Below are 25,640 nucleotides of genomic sequence, written 5' to 3' on the forward strand. Positions count from 1 at the left end.
TTAGGAGATAGAAAAAAAGAAAGGTTCCTTTTATTAATTTTACTGTCATCTCTGATTCATCCATGAAGCACACAAGTTAAAATACCATTCCCAAAGTCAGCTGACTAATATGGACCACAGGAATAGGCAATTTCTAATCTCAGGACTGTCACATTATTTTCACAAGTCTGCACCTTTTGTAATATTTGGGAGCATCTGGGCTTTGAGAAGAGTACAATAAATGCAATACACAGAGAGGCACAGCAAGACCTAAATGAGCAGATCAAAAACACTGGCCTGATAAAGATCCAAGTGAAACAATATGTGATATCTGGGAGACTGAACCTGCCAAAACAGGTAGAATTTACTTCTATTTCTTTTTCTGTCCTGTAAAGTTGTGTTCCTATAATGCACCAATAAAAATACATGGAAAACAAAACACAAATTCTTAGCAAGTACATCCCAATAATTAAAACCAAAGTATGAGCTTGATTAAAGGTTTTCGTGTTCATAGCCTTAAAAATGCATTTTTTTTAGCCAATTTCATTTATCCTCTGTAATGACATCTTCCTGATGCTGCTGTCCTACACAGTACACCTCCTACTGTACTGTAGCTAAACAATCATGGTCAAAGAAACACAAATCATTCCCAGTGTCTACTTATTAGGTAGACTATGCACATTATTCAAAGGTAGCCCACACTTCAGTTAAATTACCACATTAGAGGACAGTGGAGATTCAATACAAATAGGATAAAAGCTAGGGGGACATGCTAGAGGAAAAATACCAACTTTCTTCTTGCCTTCTTCATAAAAGATAATGATCAAGTACATCAGTGGGAATCAACTAGGGTGGGCTGAAGGAAGCATGGTAACTTCTCAGAGGCTTGAAACAATAAAGGCATACTTCTTGCTGACACGTGGTAACCACTGTGGATAGATATTTCTTAATGATCACACAGGGAACCAGGCTAGTGGAGCAGCCATTTTAAACATTTCTATTTGCTATACCTCGGGAGGAGAAAACAGTTCTCAAGGCTTATGGGCACTTGAACTTGTCAGACTGGAAGTGACACATATCACGTATCACTTATTCATTAGCCTGAATAAGTACTGTGGCTCTGCCCAATCAGAAGAGATACACAGGTATGATCCTACACTGCAACACAGGCAGTGGGCTGGAAACATTTAGTCAACACCTGTGATGATTACTACACAAATCTAAACTACTTTTAATTAAATTCATTAGGGATAATCAGTCTCAGATTATCAGAACAAAAATGTCAATCATTGAAATATGAAAAAATAGAAGTTTAAGAACAATAGAGCAATTGGCACATTTATAGAACGTGTAGCACAAAGAAGTGGCATCAGGTGAAGATATAGGTTTAAAAATGGGTTTGGAAAATTTATCTATGATAAGGCTAACCTTGGCCAAAATATAACGATTAGCCATGATGTTGGTATGAGAAGCACAAATCCTAATGAACATAAAAAAGCACTGTGGCAAGATAATTGAGATGGAGCCTGGCCTGAGATGACCCCAGAGCTGACCCACTTGGTCAATCCTAATGCTGTCACATTTTAAGATACCTTCAAATAGCATTTGAGGAATCTTTCTCTTATATTCAATGGAGGAAGATTTTCCCCAACTTACACAACACAGTGTCAGGATTAAATCACAGGGAGGCAATGCAGCCAAAAGCTACCTAAGAGTTAACACAGTTCACACAATTCAATCCTTTCTTATCAGAAAAGATTCAGCTTGATGAAAATGCTGAAGGAGTTTCCTGGATGATGTACAAGAAGAAACAAATCAAACCCCTAATAATTCTTTCTGCATCACCAGTTTTAAACTTCTTCCCCCCAAAAGGTCCGTTTCTTACCTACTCTACTTTTAGTTATAGTTTCCTATTTCAGTGACCTTCCTTGTGAACTCCAGAGTACCTTTGTAATCCAAATCTTTGCATTAAAATTCAGAACAAAGAAAGTAGACCAGGTGGATATAGAATACAACCTGGAAGTATTAACTACATTTCATAGTGAATCTTTAGTTTTCTAAAATGCTGCCAATAGTCTATTCTATGTTTATATCTGCCTCTGCTTTCTCCCTTTGATTTTGTATTCTGCCATCTGTCAAATGTGAAATTTAATACAAACAGACAAGGAAATTCATTGTGATTGACATTTTACATGGACTTTTTTTTTGTTCCTTTTGAACATTCTCATAGCCTTTAAGGATTCTGAAAGACAACACTGAACAACATCATCGCCCCAGAACAGCATCACAAAAATTCTCCCTGAGCATTGTGACCTTCCCTCCTCCCATCAGGAGAGAAGGGTGCAGACTCATCACCCCTGAGGACTTGAGGAAAGCAGGAAAATGCGGTGCCTGGAAGGCTGAGCCTGATCCATGCTTGAGCATTTGGCCTCAGCACAGCAGGATGCACTACCCCTAGAGAGGCCACGAAGGGAAAGAGAGCCTTTTCTGAGTTGCTGGAGAGCTGAAAGAAAGACTGACTGGAAGCCTCCTGGAAGAAGGTCGCTTGATTAACTCAGCCCATGTGATCCTGATAACAGTGTCAAGTACTATCACAGGGAAGAGTTTTCAATTTATTTCACAGAAAAGAGAGCTCGATCCAAGCCAGCATCTCTGATCCCCTGGTAAAGCTCAAACAGGAAGCTCAGGGAAGAGAGTCCAGGGCTTTTGCTGGGTCTTTACCTCCCACTCTTCAGGGCCCGCTGGCCAGGATCCTTGTTCTTCCCTGCTGGGCTTCTGCACACTTAGGTTTACAAGAAGGAGGCCAAAGCATGAGGAGAGGGAATGAGGTCAGCCCTTCCAAAGTTTCCTCTAAGATTTAGAGTAATCTTCAAGGGAGAGGTTCATTTCTGTTGTTTGGATTTTCTGTGCATTTTTTTTAAAATTTGTGTGTATTTCATGGAATTTAAAGTCAGTTGTGTTTGCCTGCCCAGTGGACCTCCTCCCTCCCCCTTCATCTTTCTGTGAGGGACCGAGTGCCCTGCTCTCAGCCCATTTGTTTCAGGAAGGGCTGCCCTAACCCCATGAGGCGGAGAGCACATAAAACACTCGGGTAGTCACAGAAAGCACTCTGTTCAAGCCTTCAGGGATTGGTTAAGAGATCCCACTTCACCCAGGCTGGAGTGGTGAGAACTGCAAACCTGGGGCTGTGGCTGGTGCTGTCTGTGGGATGGAGTTGACAAAATGGCCACATGGCAGCTGGTGCTGTGGCCATCCTTGCTTTCTATGTTCAGGCTTCATTCCAAAACACCCATGTGATGGCAAGGAAAACACACACACACAGAGAGAGAGACAGACAGAGAGAGACAGACAGACAGACAGAGAGACAGAGGGAAGCAATTTGTAGACACTTCTGCACTTCTGAACAGCTCTGAATTCATCCATGCCGGGAATGAATCTCTGGACTTCTAAATTAAGTGAGTTCATAAGCTCACTTGCTTTCCCTGGGAAGTTATTTAAGAGACTAAGTCAGAACAGAGGCTCGAAAGATCCACCTAGATTGAAAATTACAGGTTTCCAGTGGGCAGCCCATTTCACAGGCCCTCCAAAAGTGTCTTGTTTCAAAAGTTGATTTACTGTACTTTTCTCTCAGGGTAATAATGTTATGCACAACCAAGACACCATTTTCTCAGGGGCTCTGTGTGGTCACCATGTTTACTTTGGTTTGAGTCCTGGAAGAGACTGCAGCCAACCTTCTTAATCAGAGTTACAATCTCTAGCTTGGTATCCTATTTTCTTTTAAAATGATATAAGTAAGACTTCTGTTCTAAATCTGCATATTTACATGGGCTCACATCAATAATATACATTCTTGCCTTTTCGTATTGTCCTTGTTTTTGTCTCCATTTTGTGAAATCCCATTCACTAATTTTTTTTCTTGCTTACTCTCCACACCCTCTCTTCCAACATACGTCCCTGACTATATGGTCCATTTAATGAGATTTGGCTTTTTTTTTTTTTTTAGCCCAGAGGGGGCACTCAATCACTGAGCCATGTCCTCTGTCCTATTTTGTATTTTATTTAGAGACAGGGACTCACTGAGTTGCTTAGCATCTCATTGTTGCTGAGGCTGGCTTTGAACTCATGATTCTCTTGCCTCAGCCTCCCAAATCCCTGGGATTACAGGCATGTGCCACCATGCCTGGTTAATAAGCCTTAACTTTGAATTTGTATTTTCATATCTCTTCCTATTATGAAATAAGCATAAATATAGCTATTATCAACTTGCCACTTATGGAATATCTTCTATCAAACCAAGTTCCCCAACTATATTATTTATTTTATCTTCTCAAACACCCTATGGAATTGCTGTGACTTTGGCTACATCATTTAACTTTTCTGTTCCTTATTTTCCTCCACTATGAAATAGACACATGGATATCAGAGCTGAAACTAGAAGCCTGGTTTGCATTTCTCTAAACTTGTGATCGCCTACCAAAATGGCTGATGCCCCCCCCATGGGTGCTGGGTGCTATGTTGCACAGTCTTTCTTCAAATGAGTCAGCTGCCTTAAGATCTCTGATAAAATGGGTTTTCAATGACTCATTCAGGCTGCTTGAGTACCTTCCCTCAGCAACCTGTGTGCCTCTGTGAAGGAAGCACCCAGAAGAGACAGAGAAGAGAGGGAAAGAAGTTAAAACAAATCTGCAGTCAAAGCAAGATACATCCTGCATAAACATGTTTAACAAATAGATCCTTCTTTCCATGTTTCCCCTAAAGGAATCATTGAGAAAATATTACACTAAAAAAAGTGGGGGCAGAATGAAACATAGAAATTCATGGATGACTTCATGCCTGGGAAAATATCTGGCTCTATCTCTGGACTCTCTCCCATACTTAAAATAATTATACTCTGAATTTCATAGAAAATTCCTAAAATTTCCAGAAAAGGAACAGTTACAAATGTCCATATCTTGGATAAGGATTAACTTCCCCCTCAGGTTCTCAGCATTCTGTGGTAAGAACTAATTCATTTTTTTCTCCTATTACATTACAGTTCAGATAATAATTTGTAGAATATAATGGGAAGCTGAGCATGGCAGAGGGCAAGTTCAGATGCAAATCCAACAGGTTACCTGCCGCCTGCTCTCCAATTGCATCTGGCTAGGAAATGGGTTCATCCGGGACTTCTGGGACAGCTATGTTCTTTATGATTTACATACAGAGAAAATTAGAGAGGCAATTTTTCTGATGGGTGAGAAAGTAGCAGCTGAAAGAAGAATATATGCTCAGAGGTGGACTGAGCTTTAATTTGGGGTTTTTGTTAGTAAGGGTATTGTAGTTCATAGGCCAACCTGGAAGACTAGAGATCATGGGACTGGATTATGGGTTTATTCAAAGTAAATTAAAAAGCTCCAAGTTCTTGAGGAGCCAAATCCAATACTTATTTAGTGGTTGAGAGGAATCCCTTTTAAATCTATGTTCCTAGAAGAATTGAGAAACCCAAATCCTTTGGTTTTTACGAGAACAACAGACCAAGACTAATCATTTTAGTTGAATGGATAAAGGAGAAAAATATCTTCCTCAATACAGAAGGAGAAGAGCCTTTTGAAGTTAAAAGGATGAGAAAGAAAAAAAAATGACCAAAGAGGGCAGGACACACACACACACACACACACACACACACACACACACACAAACACACTCTCCAGAACTGATTGAAATCAAGAGAAGGTGAACTTTCACATAGCCAGAAGAGGAGCTCTAGAGCAGATATCACATAATCGTTGTGAATACAAATCAGATCATCTTAGCACAGTGATAATAAAAGGATCAATATTTGAATCAAAGTTGTAGCTTTTATAACAGGTGTCATTGGACTCCCACAACACTCAAAATGAAAGAAGTCAAGTAAGTTCTAAGTGGGCTTCTTGTCCATGTGTCAATCAGCTACTTGATTTTTTTTCTCATAATGTCTTGGGCATGTTTTCATGCCTATGCACGTAGATTTCTCTAACTAATCATAAATGCTGCCAAGTATTTTGCAGTATGAGCAATTCGATCCTCTATGTGTTGATTTGGTGAAACTACAGTTAGGGCCACCAGCGTGTGACTGAGAAATGGAACCAGAAAGTGGAAGATTCCCCAAAAGAGGTGGTGCCCCCAGACCCTGCTCCCTAGAACCCCTCAGAGCTGCTGTGATGGTTGAACTAGCAGTGGGGTGACCCAGACTGCAAACAGAAGCTGAAAATGTTTGCTAGGGGACTTACCTGCTCCAGATCCTCCAGTGACCTTTTGTTTTCTCCTGTTGAATCCTGGTAAGGCAAGACGAAGAGCTCGGCAGTGATGGGTAAACCAGGCAGTACTGCCACCAGGATATGCTGGCTTGGAATTCCTGTGGCCTGAGAAAGAGAGGCTCAGGTGAGGTCCTGCAGAAAATGGTGAAAAGGAACCAGGTATTCAGCTGGGGTGTGGGTTCAGGCAGAAGATACAGGGAAGTGTGTGGGGGACATTAAGGCAGAGGCCTGGGTGCTCCTGGCAGGAAGGCACAGGAGAGGCACCCCTGATCACAAGTGCAGACTCCAGAGAGATCCACAGAGGTTTTTTTTTTTTTTTTTCCAGCTCCGCCACTGTGAGACTCACCCATCACTTATCTTCTCACTGCCTATATTTCCTCAAATAGAAAACAGGGACCCTCACTAACTTCTTTATCTGCCCCCCCCCCCGGCCATCATCCATGCTAACCCAGCTTTTTCCTTTGTCACCCAAGTGGAGATACTCTTCAAATCCACCAGTCATATTCTAATTATCAACCCAACTAGGACAGCCCTCAGGGGCTCCTGTTCACTTCTGTCCAGTACCAGAAGCTGATGGCCAGTCCTGCTCCATGAAGCACTCTGAGCTCTTCACTTGCTGTGCTAATGCTTCTCTTAAAAATTAGAAATATTACTCAATTTCCTCTTTGCCTTTTTCTAGCTTTCCCTTGAACTTATATCCCAGGGTGTCCCCTAATCCCTCTCTCTAGACAGTTCTAGAATCAATATTTATAATCCCATCTTTTCTCTTCATGGTCAGTCAGAACACACTGCTTGGCTCTTCACTAGGACTTTCAACAAATCTGTCAAAAAAAGAACTTGCCATTCCACCCCCTGCCATTTTCATTCTATCTTTGAGGTGACAGGAAGTAGGCCCTTCCCAGATTACCTAGCCTGAAGCCTTACACTCACCTCCTGTATTATGCCCTCCTCACTCTGTTACATGCAATCATCCTATGAGACCCTGACAAGTCCTCTTCCACACTAATGATCCTACTGGTTCCTTCTCACTTAAACATCCACCACTGAAATCCCAATTCAGTCTTTATGTGCACCCCATCAAGTTTTACCTGTGTTTCTCTGTGTGCCTGCCACCTCCCTCGGGATGTCTTTTCTCTGTCTTTGCAGATAGAACTCTGCTTACCTTTCATGAGTCATTTACAAATCCACACACTTCAGTACATTGTTCCCTAGTTTCTCAAGTAGGTGACTGTCTTGGAGCTACATTTTTGAAGCAGTCACAAATTTTTTATACATTTGATTCCTTATCGTGTGCCTGAAATTTTGCTAAGTAACCTATAGATATTGTTTTATGCAAAATAAATAAATAAATAATAAAGCAAGCAAGTATAGTTCCACCTCACTTGGATGGTAAAAAATCACATCACAGGTTGGTGCCTCAGGATGCTCACTCTGAGTTTAGTGTTCAGGGAACTTAGTAAGAAGAGCTTGAGAATAACACCTATGGGGTAGGGAAAGTTAGCAGGCATGGACAGGGGAGGAACTGAGCAGCCATGTAGGTCCAGTCTCAAAGGACCTGTGGGGAGAAAGGCTGGCCTTCAGAGTTTTTGTTGGTTGGGCTGAGATGGCCAGGACTTTGTGTGTATAACCATACCTGTCTACCACTCGACTGGAGCTACCCTGTGAGATGACATGATCCAGGACAAGGCAGGTAAAGCCTCTGACCACAGCTCCCTAGCAGCCAAGACAAGTCTCTCCTGAACCAGGATCTAGGTATGTGTCCTTATCTCCACCCCAGGAAAGATGGGTGCTGAGGCAGGTGAAATAGTGGCTCAAGGCCATTTAGGAAGAGGCTATGAGGCTTATAAAGCTGCATTTCACGGTGAAGCCTGTGATGGTAACCTGAACTCTAGGCCTCCTTTCTCCTGACAAACACACATACCAGCTCCCATTACAGCTGAGCACATGCTGTTTAATGCCTCTATTAGATTGTAAACTCAGAGATTAAATTAAATCATCCTCATTATAACAAAAATGCTTCCTGAATGAAATTTAATTAAAGATTTCATCATGATATGTCAATAGCAAAAGCCAATTTGATGAGGAATGGACCACTAATTTTATACCGAATTCTGTCACATAAATGAATAGGAAGAAAACTGCCAATAAACCGATTCTAAGTTGTACATTTTATAGGGATTGTTAGGGCACACTTGGCAATGTGTCCCTTAAGACTTAGGAAAGTAGCCAAATGTAATTGCTGATCTCAAAGACACGGTTCCAGGGGAACACAGGCTGGATCAGCTGCCTACTGGGATGGAGTAACTGGAAAATTTTGGGTACTAAAAGATATTACCATCCCCCCCACCACCCTGTCCTAAAGGATGCTGAGCAACACATTTATTCTTGTTTAGCTGATTATAATATGCAGCAGCCTTAGGAATACTGATGAGCAGTGGTTTCTGGCCTACTGGACAGCTGGTGGGAAGGAGGCGGCCCAGGGCATCTGACCTCTAGATAATGTGAAGAGAAATCATCCCAGAAGGCTAATCACTGCTGAGCTGGTGCCTGAGCTGGTGCCCACAATCACCTGGTGGGTTTGGATTGTTGCCTGGGATACTTAGGTGCCTAAGGGATCCCATGTCTCTAGAAGGTTGCAGAGTTAACCAGGTGGGCTGTGGGTGGGTTCATGAAAAGTTGTAAGTCATCTCGCTTGAATAGCAGAAGAAAGAAACCAATTGTCACTCCAGGGAAAGATGGCTCCAAAGACAGAAAGTCCTTAGTCTAGTAGCTGCCCTTCCTGGTAGCCATAGTGTTGAAGCTTTAATAATGGCATGCCTGGTGAAGCCATGGAGACAGAGCTGGACTGCAATTACCAGGAGACACATGAAGATCCCCCTTCTCTACCGCAATATGGCTTCCATCCCTGTTTCTCCTTGAAGAAAGACAATAGACAGCAGTACTGTGGAACAGTAGGAAACCACAAAATGGAGATTTTAGCCTTGAAGGTCTGAGCCTGAATTTGTAGTGGCATGACCTTGGGCAAGTTCCTTGATGTCTCTTATACCTGTAAAAGGAGTACAAGCTTTATAGGCTTATCCTTGGTATTTAACATTAAACAGTATGAAGCACGAACGGAAGGGTCTAGAATATTTTAAGTGCTAAACAAATGTCAATAAAGGTGATGGTGTGAGGACTGGAATGCTGAGAGGCTGATATGGGATCTCTTTTCTGACCAGGGTTCTCTGAAGGTCTTACTACAACACCATTTTCCATCAGTGATAATATGTGTTGGGAGTAGGATATACAGAAACTTAAACTGGTTTTCTGTGTGGGTTTAGAACCTCAGGAAAAGACAGCTCGTGCCTAATGTCCTGGGTCTGTGCACCTAGTCCAAGCAGCCACGGAGCTGCTATCCCACTGTGCTTACTCCTGCAAGTGGAGTAGGTCGGGGAAGATGGTACCCCCACAAAGGGTGTCTTACCCACTCTTCAGAAACATCTACTCAGGGAGGGATAAAGTGTACACCCTTGGATGCTCCTAGAAACCTCAGGAGATCATGTTGCATTACAAAACCTTAAACACTGGACTCAGGCCCTTCATTTCAATTCTGAAGCTTTGTCACCTATTGTCTGTGAGAGTTTATGAAAGTCTTCTAAATTCTCTGAACCTCAGTTGCCTCATCTATGAAAATAAAATAGTAATAGCTTCCTCTTGATACTGGTACAGGAGGGAAATGTCTTATTTAAGAGAAGCAGCACATATGACCCACCATCAGGTATGAGTCCTCACTGCACACAGTGGTGGGGCTGGCACCCAGCCTGCTCTTAGTAATTACACCTGCCCACGAGGACACTCTGGCGCATGCCCCTCCATCATTATGCACAGTGGCTCATCTTACACTAAAGGCCTCATCCATCGTGAACTCTCTCTAAGCAGAATCAACTCTGAGAGGGACAAGCACCTCATGACCCTCACGGTTGCTCTTTACCCTGGTGCCTGCCACAGGGCTGCATGTGGGGGCTCAGCACCAGTGACACCACACCTCACAACTAGCTTCCTGTGGCTCCATCTCTTTCCTGTCCCTTCTTAGGTGTTCTTCCATAAAGTTCTCCAAGAACAGAGAGAAAATGGGTCAAAATGAGAGAAGAACTCTTGGCACTCATTTCTACCAGGGACTTTTTGATGACTCTGCTGGTGTCCCTCCTCCACTCAGGAATGTCCAGGTTGTAGTCATCCAGGTTTGGAGAAAAGGACAAGCGAAGAGAACGGAATTCCTCTGGGGATACAACAGCAGGTGGATTACTGGAAGTCAGGTAGTTTAGTAAAGCAGCATAAACTTTGTATTTGATGCAAAGCCCTCATGGAGGGTCCTCTCTCCTTTCACACTCACCAGAGAAAGAAAATTTTCTATCCCTGTCCCTGGTATTTCATTAGTTTCTTACTTTATAAACCAAATTCTAGGACTCTGGCTCACTCCTAGCTCTATAGACACTGACTATTATCCCCAATTCCAGACTTGGCCTTCATGGATACTAACTGACCTTTGAGCTCGGAATACATGATATACTTATGACCCCAGGGTCTTTCCCTGTCCTCTTTCTCCACCTGGAATTCCCATTCACCCCACTGTCTTTCCACAAAGCTTTCAAGCTCTAGTTTAAGTTTTCCTGACTGACCATTCTACCAAACCCCAAACATTTTAATTTTTTAATGAAACTACTATGTTTTTCACATACTTTTATCATTTGATTGTATAATAATAGTAATATAATTATATACTTTTATTTATTATAGTTACTTTATCTTTTGTCTGCAAAGAAGTTTCATTGAAAGGAATGTTAAGCTCCTTATGTTGAGGACTGTGTTCATTTTTTGTGTAACCCCTGAATTAGGCCTGGGTTCATCTGCATCCTCCAGGAAATGGGTTGGGGATTAAACAAGCAAAGATTTTATGAACAGAATCATCTTTGGGAGAAAACAAGGAGGGACCCAGGGGAGGCATGGTGAGCCATCAGCTCACAGGCCTGCAGAGCTGTTAGATAGAGGAAGAAGGCTGGTGACTGCCCTGCAGCATGCAGAAGGCTCAGCAAGATGACTGGGAGATGTTGAACCAAAGCTGACCTGCAAAGGAGTCCCCTGTGTCCCAGGAATGGGCCAGCCTCAGTACCTCTGGAACCCCCATCACTGGCTGGGACCCAGCCCTAGAAGAAGAAACCAGGCCCAGGACAGTGAGGAATTCCAGAGCACAGCATCCAGGGTTTGTCAGTTTTGCTTCCCAGAGTTGGAAGTTTCTAGGGTGCATCTTTATGGCTTCTATACCTTAACACAGGGCAGTGTTTGCCAAAGGACACACCCAGGTAAGCTCTCCCCTACAACCTGTGAGTGACTCCACAGTGAAGTTTAGATTCTTACCAAGCCTTCCTGTTCTCCCACACCCTGGTGTAGACTTACTCTCCTACCCCAGCTCACCTCTGCCTCTCCACATTACAGCATGTAGCTCTTCTCATTATTCAGTCTGCTAGCAGACTTTCTGACCAACTGACCTCAGGAAGCCTCCTGTTCACCAGCCCCAAGTACCCTCCATCTCTGGATCCTGTTTGTCTTCTTTATACCTAATATTATCTAATTTGTCTTCACTACATGTCTCCCTAACTGGAATGTAAAATGATTAAGAACAGGGACTATGTTCCTGGCTGTGAGAGAGTGCTAGAACATAGTAGGTTTTCAATTATTATCTCTGGGACATTTAATTAGTAAATGTTTATTGAATAAATAAATGGTTAAATTATAGCGAAGGCTCTCTGTTATTTCTATGTTTACTTCTTCAGTACACAGTACTTATTTTAAGCATGTCCGTGGGTTTCAGTTGGGGCTAAGCGATTTCACTGGTATCAATTATAAATTCAGGAAACATAAAATCCCCCTTGTGCACTTCCTAATGATGCTCATGGGTTATCCAACACATGCTTTGAAGATGCTTACATTATAAAATGTGAATTTATGGCAGTAACCTGATTCCAAAGACATATTTTTCAAAGCTTCACTATTTTATGAGTCACTGGTCACCTAGGTGAATATCACTGATTCAGTTCTGATGGAGAATAACAAAATGCATGTTAATTAGCAGCATGGTAAACCGTGGCACTGAAGATGCACCAACTGAGTCGTAACTTTGCAGCTCTGATGGTATAGATTTATGTTACTCTCACTTTCTCTGCACCTCTCACCAAGCTCTAGAGAGTTATCTACAGGGGACAGTGTTCACCTTAGTGAAAGGACATGGATGACACAGCTGCCTCCATGATGATGGCTGGAAAAGTGGTGATGGTGTGGCGGAATTTATTCAATAAACAGGGGCTGCCTGTGGGAGGACATCAGGCAAACACCAGAAATATAGCTCTTTTGCAGGTGCTGAAAGAGCATTTGCATTTTTTATTTAAAGGCAAACCCATCCCCTGGAGAAAATGAATGGAAATAATGCAAACTAGATTTTCTTTCTTCCATTGTATTAGGAATTCCATTCTATTCCTTCCTCAGCCAAATTTTGTTTTATTGTGTATGTGCAGTGCTGGGGATTGAACCCAGGGCCTCCTGTATGCTATGCATATTGGCCAAGCATCTGCTACTGGGCTGCACCTCCAGCCCCTCCATTCACTTCTCTGTGGAATTCCTTCTTCCTCTGACCATAATGGTATCCTCTGCCCTTTGACTAAGCTTTAGACAGGTGTCTGACAGGAGGCCCCTGACCTCCCTTTCCTTGAGCATTTACTCTAAATAACTTGCAGCTGTAATCTCTTTCTCTGCCCCACTGAGATGCTCAAGATTCTAATCTGCTACAACTCAGGAAAGGGTTCATTATCATCAAGAAATAAAGGTTTCCCTGTCTCCTTGGCCATGAGGGAGGATGGGAAACTAACTTCCCCCAAAGGGTCATTCATTTGAGCAGAGCACTAATCACACTGAAAACTCCATGTACTCCTCAATATCCTCCAGTACTTTCTTATTAGCTAATCCCAGCATGTTGGGTCTTCTGCCTTTTGTTTCAGTGGAGTTCAATCCTGCCTGTTTAATTCTGTCTGGTGTGATTCTCCCTTAATAAGTCACACTTGTCACTAAAAATTCCAAATCCTGTGTAGACATCTTGGATAACTCGTTTGATTGAGGATGAGTTAAGGATGGTTGGTGGCTCAGGAATTTGGTTAAAGAAGGAGGAGACCACTTCCTCTGCTGAAATCTTTAATGAAGAGAGAGAGAATGCATTTTATGTAAAGTGAGTCACCCTCAGATGATTCCTTTGAGGAGACTGCAGAAAGAGGAAGAAGGAACAGCAGCGGGGTGGAAGGTGCATAGAAACTTGCCCTCTGGGTTCAGAATCCTTACTCTGTTTATTCATTACACTTATCTCATGTTTGCTTACCTGTAAAACAGAGATAATTACAGATTTTTTTCTTGTCGGTTCAAAGGATTCAATAAAACAGACCATATACATCAAGTGCTTAGAACAGATACAGGTGGTAAGTGCTTCATCAGTGTTAGTTATTATCACCTTCACCATGACCACTTCTGGTGAAATGACTTTAAACCAGTACTCATCCAAATTTGGGTCTCAAGTTCCTATCTGTAAAATGACACCTGTTAAGAAAAGGCCAAAACCCTTCCAGATTTAAGGTTTTCTTTGTGATTCTAATGAGGAAGCTGTCCATACACTTAACCAAGAGGACATCTGTCAGGCTAATGGCTGAGTGCCATTAGTGCAGCCTGTGACATCCAGAAGGGGCAGAGAGAGGAAAAAGAGCATCCGATGGAAAAGAAACTGAAGTTAGTCAATCAGGGTGATTTCAGACCATGGGCCCTGGGACTAGGTGGTCTGGGTTGGAGGTCCAACTCTACCTCTTACTAACTGGGGCAAGTTACTTACCTCCAGGAGAAAATGACTAATAATATCACCTTCCTGGTAGCAGGCTTGATACAAAGAAGATTAAATGCATTAAATGCATTACTGGGACCAAGAAAAGAGGTGGGGGAGGAAAGAGAAGCACACAGCCACTCAATGGCCACCTGGAGGAGAAGCTGTACTCACTGATGGGGCCTAGTTAGGAAATTCTCAGCCCTTGTTTACTTCCTGCTACTATCTGGACTGATCAAGTCTCTTCAGGAGGAAGGGAGAGAAGAAAAATCATAAAATCTAATTCCTGGCCGGCCATGCATGGAATAGTGTCCTTGGCCCTTGGTTCCTTGACATACTTAAAGTGGCCTACAAATGATTTTCAGGTTTTGAACATCAAACTGGCAAGAGGAGAAATGAAAAAAAAATCCGACTCTCCACAGAAAGAAGAAGTCCCAAATTATCTCACTAGCATCAATTAATTTACAGAACTTGGGTCCTTGCTGCCCTTTCTCGTCCTGTCTTTCTCCTTCCCACCTTCTTGTTCTCTCTTTTGGCACAGCATATATTTTCCTCACCTAAATTTAAATCCTCTTTTCCAACTATTCTGTGATACATATGTACCCCTTCCATATTAATATTAAATGTTTGCCTTTTTAACCCTCTCCTGATAACACCTTGTTCATATCCACCTGAACAGCTTTCTATGCAGAAAAAAAAAACTTACCAAAATGGTATCAATCTGGATGTATTGTTTTTATATCCCATTTCCAAGCAATGATCACAGTTTTCCATTTCAGCACATTTTCATTCCATCTGATGCTTTGACCACATTCAATTTCCCAGCTTGATCACAAAATTGTTCCATACATCAGATTGTTCAATAGCCAGTCTACTGCTACAAGTGATATCCACTTATGACCCTTCCTTTGTTTTGCTTTTAGTCGAGTAGAGGGTTTTTTGTTTGTTTGGGTTTTTTTGTATTTTTTTTAAATGCTGACTTTTGAAAGAGATTTTTAAAAGTAATTTGATAATGGAAGATTTCTCTTAAAGTTGAACTTTCAAAAAATGCCGCGGCATTAGCTCTTTTCTTTTAGAACTGGTTTTAGCTTTTCAAATGCTACCAGCATCTCAATTGAAATGAACCGGCTTTACTCATAATGAAACCCAGCCTCTTCCACTTAAGGTGAGTGAGCCAACAGTCTAAGTGCTTCAGACCAACTTCAAGAACATAGAACAGGGATGAAGATGTGGTTCAAGCAGTAACGTGCTCGCCTGGCATGCACAGGGCACTAGGTTCTGTCCTCAGCACCATATAAAAATAAAATAAAGATGTTGTGTCCACTAAAAACTGGAAAATAAACTCTCCCTCCCTCTCTCTCTCTCTCTCTCTCTCTCTCTCTCTCTCTCTCTCTCTCTCTCCTCTCTCTCTTTCTTAAAAAAAGAAAGAAAGAAAAGAAACAAACACAGAACAAACTCCTTCTTGGTCCTGTGGCCACAATTTTGTTGGTGAATCAAATTTCCCTAAAGGAGGAGACCAGAATCATCTCAGCTCTTTCTCAATTGTCCAGGTGAAAGTCTAAGCCAGAAGGATTTCCAGTGCTATGGTACCAGACATCCTCATCTGAGCATGGGGGCAGGGACAGATCAGCAAAGACAGGCACTCACCATATACTGCAATGGTCTTTGTGTCCTGCAGGATGGCATTTCCGGCAGAGACCTGCACTGTAATGGTGTTCATTCCTTCTGAAGTAAATTTGAATGATATGCTTCCCTCCAAGGTGATCAAGGGCTATAATAAATAGGAAACAGAGCAAGCAGAAAGCTGCTTAGTTAAAGTTGAAATAGCCGTGAACCAGCTGGTCAGTAACTCTGCAGGGGCTCTTCTTGGTACACTAACATGGAACTTTCTATGCATCCCCATCACCTGAAATGCAGGCCAGAGGGGAGGCTGCCTATTGCAACAATGGCCCCACGTGATTCTATCCATTTTGGGAGGATTGGACACCTCTCTCCTGGTATCATCCTGACTCTGGCCTGGAAAATCAACAGGTCTTTCTTGTTGATGGGTTACATGTCTCTCTTTTTTCACAATCTATTTTGATCAAGCACATGTTTTAATCCAAGCACACTTTCAAATCAAACAAGAAAGGGGATCTCTTATTAATCTAAACTTAATAGCAGCCACAGAAAATCTATACTTTGCCAAACATTCATCTCTAGGGTCTACCATTATATGAAATTCCAATGGAACACAGCAACCGTGGACACTTAAATTGGACAATAGATAGGGATGGGAGGTGTGGCGGCTCCTGGTGAGAATCACCATCAACAGTTTCCTGGAAGTAGCTTCCGTGAAAATAAGTAATTATTGGATTGTGGTTTCAGGACTCAAGAAAGAAGAAAAACAAGTATTGGAGAAGTGCTGTAAAATAAGCAGATGCTAAGTTTCTAGAAGAAAAAATTATTAATCTGCTGACCTCCCATGACTCACTCCTCACAAATATTTCTTTCCCATCTTAATTAGTTCTAAAATCAAAATTCATTTAATTCCATGTATGGTAAAGGGCAGACTAAAGTCCAGCATAAGAATTATTTTTAATAGGCTTGGTTGAGAATTTTGTTTTATATTAAAATTAAGAAAAAAAATAGGAGGCAGAGAAGCAAGTTGTTTAGGGCTTTCACAGTCTATACCAGCTTTCAGGCAAATAGCATTGATTTCTCCTTTCCCACTGGGGTCAGTGGGCCCAATGGGCTACATTTGCATGCATAGCTTCAGAAGAAATCAAGGAGCTTCTTTTGTACTCTGTTGTGTCAGCAGTGGGGGCAAGAGCTTCCATCCCTATAAGGCTTGCAGCAGGTCTAGGTGCAAGAGAGCTCTCCTCCCTGCATGTGCACAGCTATGTTAAAGCCAAAATTCAGTTATCAAAATCACGTTTTTACTAAAATGAGGTGTATAGCATTGGAAGAGCAAAGCCACAGAGGGAATGTAACTCTTGGAAGATGATACAGTGTCCCTGTCCAGGGAGGTTCATCTGAGTGCCCTTTTGGGAAGGGATGCTTTGGGCCTTAATCCCACTATTTTACTGACATTTGGAAGTATTTAATCTTCCGAGAATGGAATGAGTTCAAAACTGACAAAGACCATGCAGCCTGGAGGGCAGGAAGGAAAATGAATAAAGGGAGCAGAAGGCCTGGGATTTTGCGTCTCTATGAAGCACCTAGAAGAGATTGGAGGAAGCTACTTCTGCTGTAGCAGCCTCACTCTTCTCACCTGAAAAAGTAAGGACTAAGAGTAAATGAAGGTTAAGGTCTCTACTGGTTTTAAAATTATTGCTGACTTTTGAGTACCAGGATATTTATGGAAAACATAAAAAATGAAGCTGACCTAAAGAAAGGATCATGTCTGATTTAGGATGCGAGATCATTTTGTGTGTGTGTGTGTGTGTGTGTGTACATGCATTTATGTGGCAGTGGGGAGGGGGTTGTAATGGATATGGGTTGCCTCTTTGTAATGAGATACTTAACATAGACCGCCTGCTGGCCCTGAAGCTAGGGCTCCCCCTGAACTCTTGCATTCATAAGCCATATTCCCTTCCATTTGGCTTCAGCCAGCATAAGCTGAGCCTCAGTCACTAGCCCTGTACAGAAGGCAGACTCACCTCTGTGTTGTTTCCATACACCACACATAAGTGAGGGTGAACACTTGGCTGGGCCACAGCACTGCAGTTGCATTGACCTCCTTGTTCTTTGTGGTGACAAAGGGAAGAGATAGGTGCACATGCTCCAAGGGACCTAAAACACAAGAAAAAGAGGGGCCATGGAGAGGGAAGAGCTTCAGCTGTTCTGCCTTCCCTGCTCTGAGATAACACATATTTACTCAGAAGCCTCGCAAACATCACAGCCACCTTCCCTAAGGGAAGTGCCTGGTGCTCTCACCACTTTGGAGAACAGAAATATATTGCAAACAAAGTAATTTTGTCATTTTGTATTTACAGATCTAACTTCCAGGTCTATAACCTGAGTTATAGATGTGTGAAAGTTAAAAAAAAAATTTACAAGTAGTTTATGAAGTCCTTAAATGAACAGACAAGATTTCACAGGGAGATGCAAGGTCTTTCCAAGAGATTATAGCCTTGGTGATAAACCAGAATCATGGGGACCTGCCGAGAATCATATTGGGGTGAGAAGTATGCAAATCCCCAAATCATTCCACAAGTAATTTTTCTTTATTATTTTTGCATTTCAAAGGTGTGTATAGGTGTGCCTGTGTGTGTGAGCATGTGAATGGGAATCTGCCTGGTAAGCATGGAACACACTATATTTGGGGCTGAGTTAGGCTTGCCCAGGAAAGAGGCACACAGAAAGGGCTCTGTGCCAGTGTGCTCCGGGCTTTGGAACATGCCCCTTGGTCTTGCCATCATTGATTGTGCAGATCTTGCCAATGCCACTCACACTTTTCCCCCAGCAGGCATACCTTTGCCTTCTGCAGGGCCTGTGCTTATACACCTTTCTCACGGCCCTGTCAGCCTTCAGGTTTCGGTTCCAGCATCACCTCCTCTGTGATGCTCTCCCTGTCATTGTGTCAATGACAAATAGGACACCTTGTTAGTGAGTCATAGTCATTAATTCAATCAATAATTCTTAAGCACTTGTCATGGTTTAGATATTGGGCATCCCCCAAAAGCTGATGTCTGAGACAATGCAAGAATTGTTCAGATGCAGAATGGTAGAATTGGGAGATACAATCTGATCAGTGAATTAATCCACTGATATTGATTAACTGGACGGTAACTCTGAGCAGGTAGGGTATGCTTGAAGGAGGTCGGTCATTGGGGTGTGCCATTAGGGTTTATATTTTGTCCCTGGGGAGTCAAGATCTCTCTGCATCCTTGTTGCCAGATCCTGAACTACTTTCCTCTGTCATGATGTTCTGTCTCATCTTGGGCCAGAGCTATAGAGTCAGCCATCTATGGACTGAGACCTCTGAAACTATGAGCCCCAAATAAACTTCCTCTCTTCAACATTGTTTTTGTCAGGTCCTTTGGTCACAGTGATGAAAAAGCTAACTAAACAGTACTGTTAGGTATTGAGTATAATCTTAGGTCCCAGAGATATTTAGCACTTAATAAGCTTAGGTAATTTTAAGGGAAAAAGTTATTGAAAACATAAAGCAGGGCTAATTTTGATGGAGTGGTTAAAGAAGCCTTCTCAGAAGAAATGATGTTTGAACAGTGGCCTGGATAGAGTGAAAGATTATACCAAGTGTCTGTTTGTGATGCTCCAGTATAAAGACCTTGAGGAGAAGATGCGCTTTCCATGTCAGCTGACCAGCAAGGATGCAAGAACACCTAAGTGGAAAAATGGAGGAAAACGTGTAGCCGAGCAGGTCCATCAGGGTTCAAGGACACACAGCACATTGGCCTTGTAGGCTCTGAAGTACATATATATGGGCTTGTATAAGTTTATCCTTGCATGTATATACATTATACCTCCATAAAAGTGTGACATTTTTCAGATTTGCCTGGCCTCTTGTCTTTACCTACTTTTCATGGGTATAAAATACCTGGGGTTTTGCTGTCCAGAACCCTAACCATTAAGCATCTCTGTTCTGCACAGAGGGTGAAGTCTTCCCTAAAGGAGCCACAGAGTAAAATTCCACCCTATGGAAGTCCCCAGTTGATGGTTCTGCTCAAAGAGCTAAACAAATTGGTAGATGCTGCTCTACATATAGGTGCCTGCGATGCACAAAAGGGACAGCAGGTGGCGCTGAATCACTCCATATGAATATTCCTGGCAAGTTGGTTGAGAGAATTAGGAATTACTTGGGTGAATTGGGTTTCCCTATCCTTTTTTTCTATTGCCTTCCCATGCTGCAGGAAACAGCTGATGTCTGTGAGACTGAACATTTTGTGTGTGTGTGTGTGTGTATACACGCACACTGACTGCTGTGATCTCCCTTTAGCATTTATGTCCTGAAGACTTCTGAATAGTTAATTAAATATTGCAAATATGTAATATTCTTATGTATCTGAAGTGATTTTCAAAAAGACACTAGAAGAAGTAAAGGGGATTTGAACTATAAGGAAGATATTCCAAAATCAGACTTTCTCAAACTTCAGCATATATAAGAAGCATACTACTGTGTTCAAAGCACACTATGATACTACATTTCCAATTGTCTTAATTTAGAAGGTTAGGGATAGAACCCAGAAAAAGAAAATTACTATTTAATTTTGAGCAACTGGTTCATTCAACCACACTTAAAAAAAAAAAAAAAAAAAAAAAAAAAAAAAAAAAACCTGTTCTGATTTGGCAGTCAATATAATGATGGCATGATAGTTGCAAAGCCACATGTTTTTTTCAAGCCATATGGATGACTTTACCCTAAAGGTGGGGCCAGAGAGATATCTTCAAATTGCTCCTATGTAAGGGAGCAGTTAAGGAAATGGTTTGAGGAAGAACTAGAACATCTACCTCATCTTCTTTCACCTCCCATCCTGCAAGTTTGCAAAGTCTTCAATGTTTGTTTTTTTTTTTTTTTGCAAGATGGTTGTGATAGGGCAGCTTTCTGAGCAAAAATCTGCATGCCCTCTAAAATCTCTGCCCCATCCAGCTGAAGGCAATGGTGGCCGCAGCATGTGTCTCATTAGTTTGCAAAACAGCAGAGCACAGTGAATACTATCCCCAAGGAATTTCCAACTGTCAGCCTTCAACAAATTACCCAGGTGCTCTGTGAGAGCAGAGCAGCTGGCCCATTCCTGCATGCATTAAAGCAGGAACAAGGGCTCCATTTGTTTCTGATGACCCTTGCAAACCCATATTGAAAAACCTCTGATTTGGAATAAAATCACCTTTCTGCACTGGAGAGTGGCGAGAATGTGTATGTAAGACAAGAAATTGGTTTATTGGTTTTCTGGAGTTGACCGATGGGGGAGTCAGTGGGACAGGGGCAGAGAGGAGGTTAGCAAGCTTTGTGGCTAGTTCTGTAGCTAAGAATCCATGAAGTCCAAATGCACATGCTACTTTAAGATGATGGAAAACCAAATGTTGTTAATTGACAGGGTACTGCTTGATAGATCTTTTGAGAATAAGATGTGCTTCCATTTGATAGAGAAGAAAATCTAGGTTCAGTGAGACAGAGTAATATGACTAGCATTTGGACTTAAACAGCACATCAGAAACTCTGACCAGTACTTTTAAAAACCTTTCTCTCACAAAGCCAACTCTGTCCCCCACCTGAACTTAGGCACTAAAAATCACTTACTACACCTCCCAGGCATTAGAAGTTTGGGAGTGTGACTCAGTGCTACTCTTATTGTGACTTCCTTTTATTGTAAAACAGAGCCAAAATCAGAGAGCTTCTCCAGTCTTTGTTTTCTCTACCTGAAAGGAAGGGCATAAGTCATTTATTATGGTACAGATGTGAAAACAGACAAAATGAGTTTAAGGGCATAGTAAAGCACCCCAGAGACTTTAGAAGAGGTGCTGAGCTAACGTGTCAGAACCTGTGGACCCTGCTGAGGTGTGGGTATTAGGTTAATGTGAGCTACAAACAGCTTTAAATGTGATCCTGCATTAACACAATCTGTATATAAGAGTGAATTCTCATCCCCAAGGCCAAGCTCAGAAAGGGGTTCCATTAGTATGAGGAGGTGGGCTTACCCAACAACTTCACCCAAGAGGAGTCTGAGAGATTAAAGTCAGAACACAAACATTCAATCACAAATCATCTTCTGCTATTTTACCTGATCAACCAGGTTGATGGAATGAAAAAAAATGCAGAGGAACAAAGAAACTCATTTCTTTTAGAAGCCTTGGGCTTTGGCAGGCCTTAATCTTGAGCCAGGGAGGACTCAATGGGAGGCCCTGAGAAGCAGAGATCAGAGCCACTCCTGAATTCTAGGTCCAGAGTTGTACATGACTGGAGTGAGGTGCATGCATAATAAATACATGAGAAGTGGACTGCAGCTCCATTTCCCAAGGAGGGTCACTGTCTAGTAGAAATCCACCCTCACAGAACAAGTTGTAGGAAATGATAAGCTACTAGAAAGGCCACCATTCTCAGCAAATGGACTGTCATTTGTGTCACAAGTCATTTTTTTTGTTACCAATAATTAACATTTTTGTGGTGTACCTTCAGAGATTTTTAGATTATTCTCATGATCATCCCTTTATTGCCCTCAACACTGATGGACAGGAGGTATTGTGTCTTGGCTATATGAGATGGAGGGGATCCTGTGCAATGCATCTTAAACCTGCATAGTTGTGTAGCAAGGAAGCTACTTCTAACCTAAACACTCATGTGTCTTCAGGATGTCTGCCAAGTTATGGAGGGAGAGAATACCTGCTGATGGAGATAATTCCTGCAGCCCCATCCACTCTTCACACTGACCCTAACTTTAGTGATCAAGAACTGGAATTCCTGAAACTGGCAGGCCTGAGTCTGGGGCCTGGCTCTGTTAGGTAGTACATCAGCTACCTCAAACAATTCACTTTTAGCTCTGTCATCCTTTGCAAAGCAGGGTTTCTCACTGCTTCTACCTCATAGGATTGTTTTGAGAAGTGTGGTAATACACATAAAGAGCTTATAGTGCAAAGCCTACCTGGCATACAGAGGAAGAACTTAATAAAGTGTAGCCAAAGTGTGGGAGACAGTTAGCAAAGTGGGAACCCTGTCTAACTCTGTTTAGACCCAAATTAGGGAGTGTGTGCTTCCTCAGAGAACCCCAGCCATGAGTGTACAATAGGCAAAGATGGAGAAGAAGTAATACATTTGGAGTCTTCAGCAACCACACTGTCTCTTGAGCATCCCTAAATAGTCCTGTTTTTTCACACAGATTTTATATTATTCTTATCATTTAAAGACAGAGACCTAGATGTCACTTTCATTACTCTTATTTTGTTCCCTGGACAAGGTGCAGGGGAGAGGTATAGAGTATTGACAGGCCTTAATACTCTTTCTCTGGGGACTTGAAATTTGTACTAAGCCTTAATGTAAGGAAATTACTTTAATGTAAACAATTTTTCTAAGAACCAAAATGAGTCTGAGAACTGTGGGGGACAACTTCATGCATACGATATTTATGACACACAATATACCCAACATATTTTAGTTGTTATCTCAATACATCCAGCCGTGCCTTCTGATTCCTCAATGGGGAAAAGCTACAGCATGTCTTGGAACTCTTTCCTAGGGTAGCTTTCTTAACACTCAACACTCTTTCCCTCCATATCACCTTCTCTGGAATACCAAACCATCCTTAGAAAGTAGACCAGAAATCACATTAAAAAGAAAAAAAAAGGAGTGAAAATGTTAAAAGGATGATTTTTAGCAAGACATAACTTGGAAAACAGAAATAAGTGGCTAGGAGAGCAATTCCTTTGCCTGTGCTAGCTTGATTGAACTGTGCATTTCTTTGTTTCTGACCATTTGTAACCAAAGAGCTGGTGGTGGGGGGCAACTCATGCCATGTTTCAACTGAGAAAAGTTCTGAGTTTCAACTGAGTTCTGAAAATTGTCCAGATTCAGGCCCACACGCAGGTGCTATATCTCTGGGGTATCTGGAAGAAATAATCTCACTGCAGTTACAATTTCAAGCAATTCAGATTCCAAGATGGCACAGATTCCCCTCGTGGATTTTCTTCTTACTTTATCTCTACTTTGCCCTCTGACTCATTTCCTTTCCCCCCTCTGCTAAAATGTAACTCCTGTGTTTCTTCTGGATAAGAAATGTGGGATCACATTTTAAAAGGACATAAATTTAAGCTATGTCATAAGCCAACAACAGTAATAACATACAAGTTACATGTAAGTACAGGACGGCGCTGTCAGACCCCAGACTGTTGTCCACCTGCACGGTCACTCGGAAAATGCCCACATTCTGATATACATGTTTGATCCAATCTTCCATGGAGCTGAGATTGACGTAAGACACTGCAATGCCATCACCAAAGTCCACTTGGATGAGTGTCCGCTGGACATCACCCTGCAAAAGAGCTCAGAGTCAGCAGGAAGGGAGTCAGAGCTTGGCTGCACTTTCTAGGGGCCTGGGGCTTTGTTTTGGTCCTGACTCCTCCAACAGCTGGGAACATCTGTCTGTTTTGTTAGAATCCCTCCTGACACTCCCTGGAAGACAGAAATTTGCTAAGATGGATACTCTCCAAACATGTAGGGCACCAACTACCAGAAATTTCAAGGTTTGGAGATTAACAGTGTTTGATTATCAGGTTCAATTTGATATTCAATTACTCAAGAAGGCTTTGTTAACAGTCTTATCATCCAAATCAATAAAAGTTGCAGCCAGGTGGCTTCAAAAATTCAGCCTACCTGTTGTGGTCACCAGGTACCTCCTGCTTCTCCTGAATCATCCTCTTTGTTTCTGGTTCCCTAACAATTTTGGAGGAAGGGTAGAGGACACCTAGCCTGACATCAGATAGGACACTGAATTTTCTTAAAATTCAGTATTTTGTATTAAGAAAATGGTCTCATTTTAGTCTTCACAGAATCTGAGTCTGGATAAAAGAACAGGGACAGTTCAAATGCCTTGACAGATGAAGATTATGAAGTCTACAAAGGTTTCATCATTCACTCAGGTTAACACAGCTAGTAACTGGTGGACCAGGATTCTGACCTGGTCCTCTGGATTTTGGTTCATCCATTTCAACATACCACTGTGAGTAAAGTTGAAGCCCCTGAAGCTTGAATTTCAGTGTGTTATTAACAAGCTAGATGACTTCACACATGGGGTCTATCATTCAGCCTTCTTTGGTCTCAGTTACCAAATCTATGAAATGGACACAATACTACTACACCATCTTAACTCAAAAGATTTTTAAAAACATGTAGATAATTAGTAATCCATAAAGTGTTACACAAAAATCAATGACTATAAAAACAACACAGCTGTAAAAGACCTACAATACTTCTGCAAAGATGGACTAGGATTATATGACTCTAAATCTCCCATGAGCAGACAGAAGGTAAAGTCTCTAATCCAAAACCTCAGACCTCTTTAGTTTCTCAAGAAGCAAAGTTGCTTAGACCAAATTGGCAAAACAACAAGAACTAAAATCTTCTTTCACACAGTCCATCTTTATCAAACCATGTTTCATTCTTTTTGATAGTCTTTCCCATTTTCAGATAAAAAGAAAAAGAAAAAAATACCTTTAAACTAGAAATGTCTTTCTGATTAAGTAAGGTTTATATGGTATCACATTTTTTGAAAAGGCCAAATTTAAAAGCTGATGGTTAAAGGATTATTTCACACCAAAGGAAAAGCAGTTCAAATCCTATGAATCTGTGTGACCTACTCTTCTGATCTATGCCTAACCGAGCACTGTTGAGGGGCACACAGCAGCTAACGCTCATTGAGAACCTAGTACAGCTCTCAGGAAACACACAGGCCAAAGTCCTCCCCTGGAGTGGAAAAAGAAACTCGACTCAAAAGTACGAAGCAAACATCCACAAGCTCAAGCATTGTGCAATTACTTGAATTCCCTTCACTAATAAATATAAA

At 41.8% G+C, this 25,640-nt stretch overlaps 1 pseudogene; it reads right to left on the minus strand.

Moving 5' to 3' along the window:
- Positions 1-25,640, minus strand: part of LOC143388123 (VPS10 domain-containing receptor SorCS1-like) — an 81,731-nt pseudogene that overhangs the window by 16,907 nt on the left and 39,184 nt on the right.

The sequence above is a fragment of the Callospermophilus lateralis genome, unplaced genomic scaffold (genome assembly GCF_048772815.1).
Source record: "Callospermophilus lateralis isolate mCalLat2 unplaced genomic scaffold, mCalLat2.hap1 Scaffold_1388, whole genome shotgun sequence".
In the NCBI taxonomy this organism is placed as follows: Eukaryota; Metazoa; Chordata; class Mammalia; order Rodentia; family Sciuridae; genus Callospermophilus; species Callospermophilus lateralis.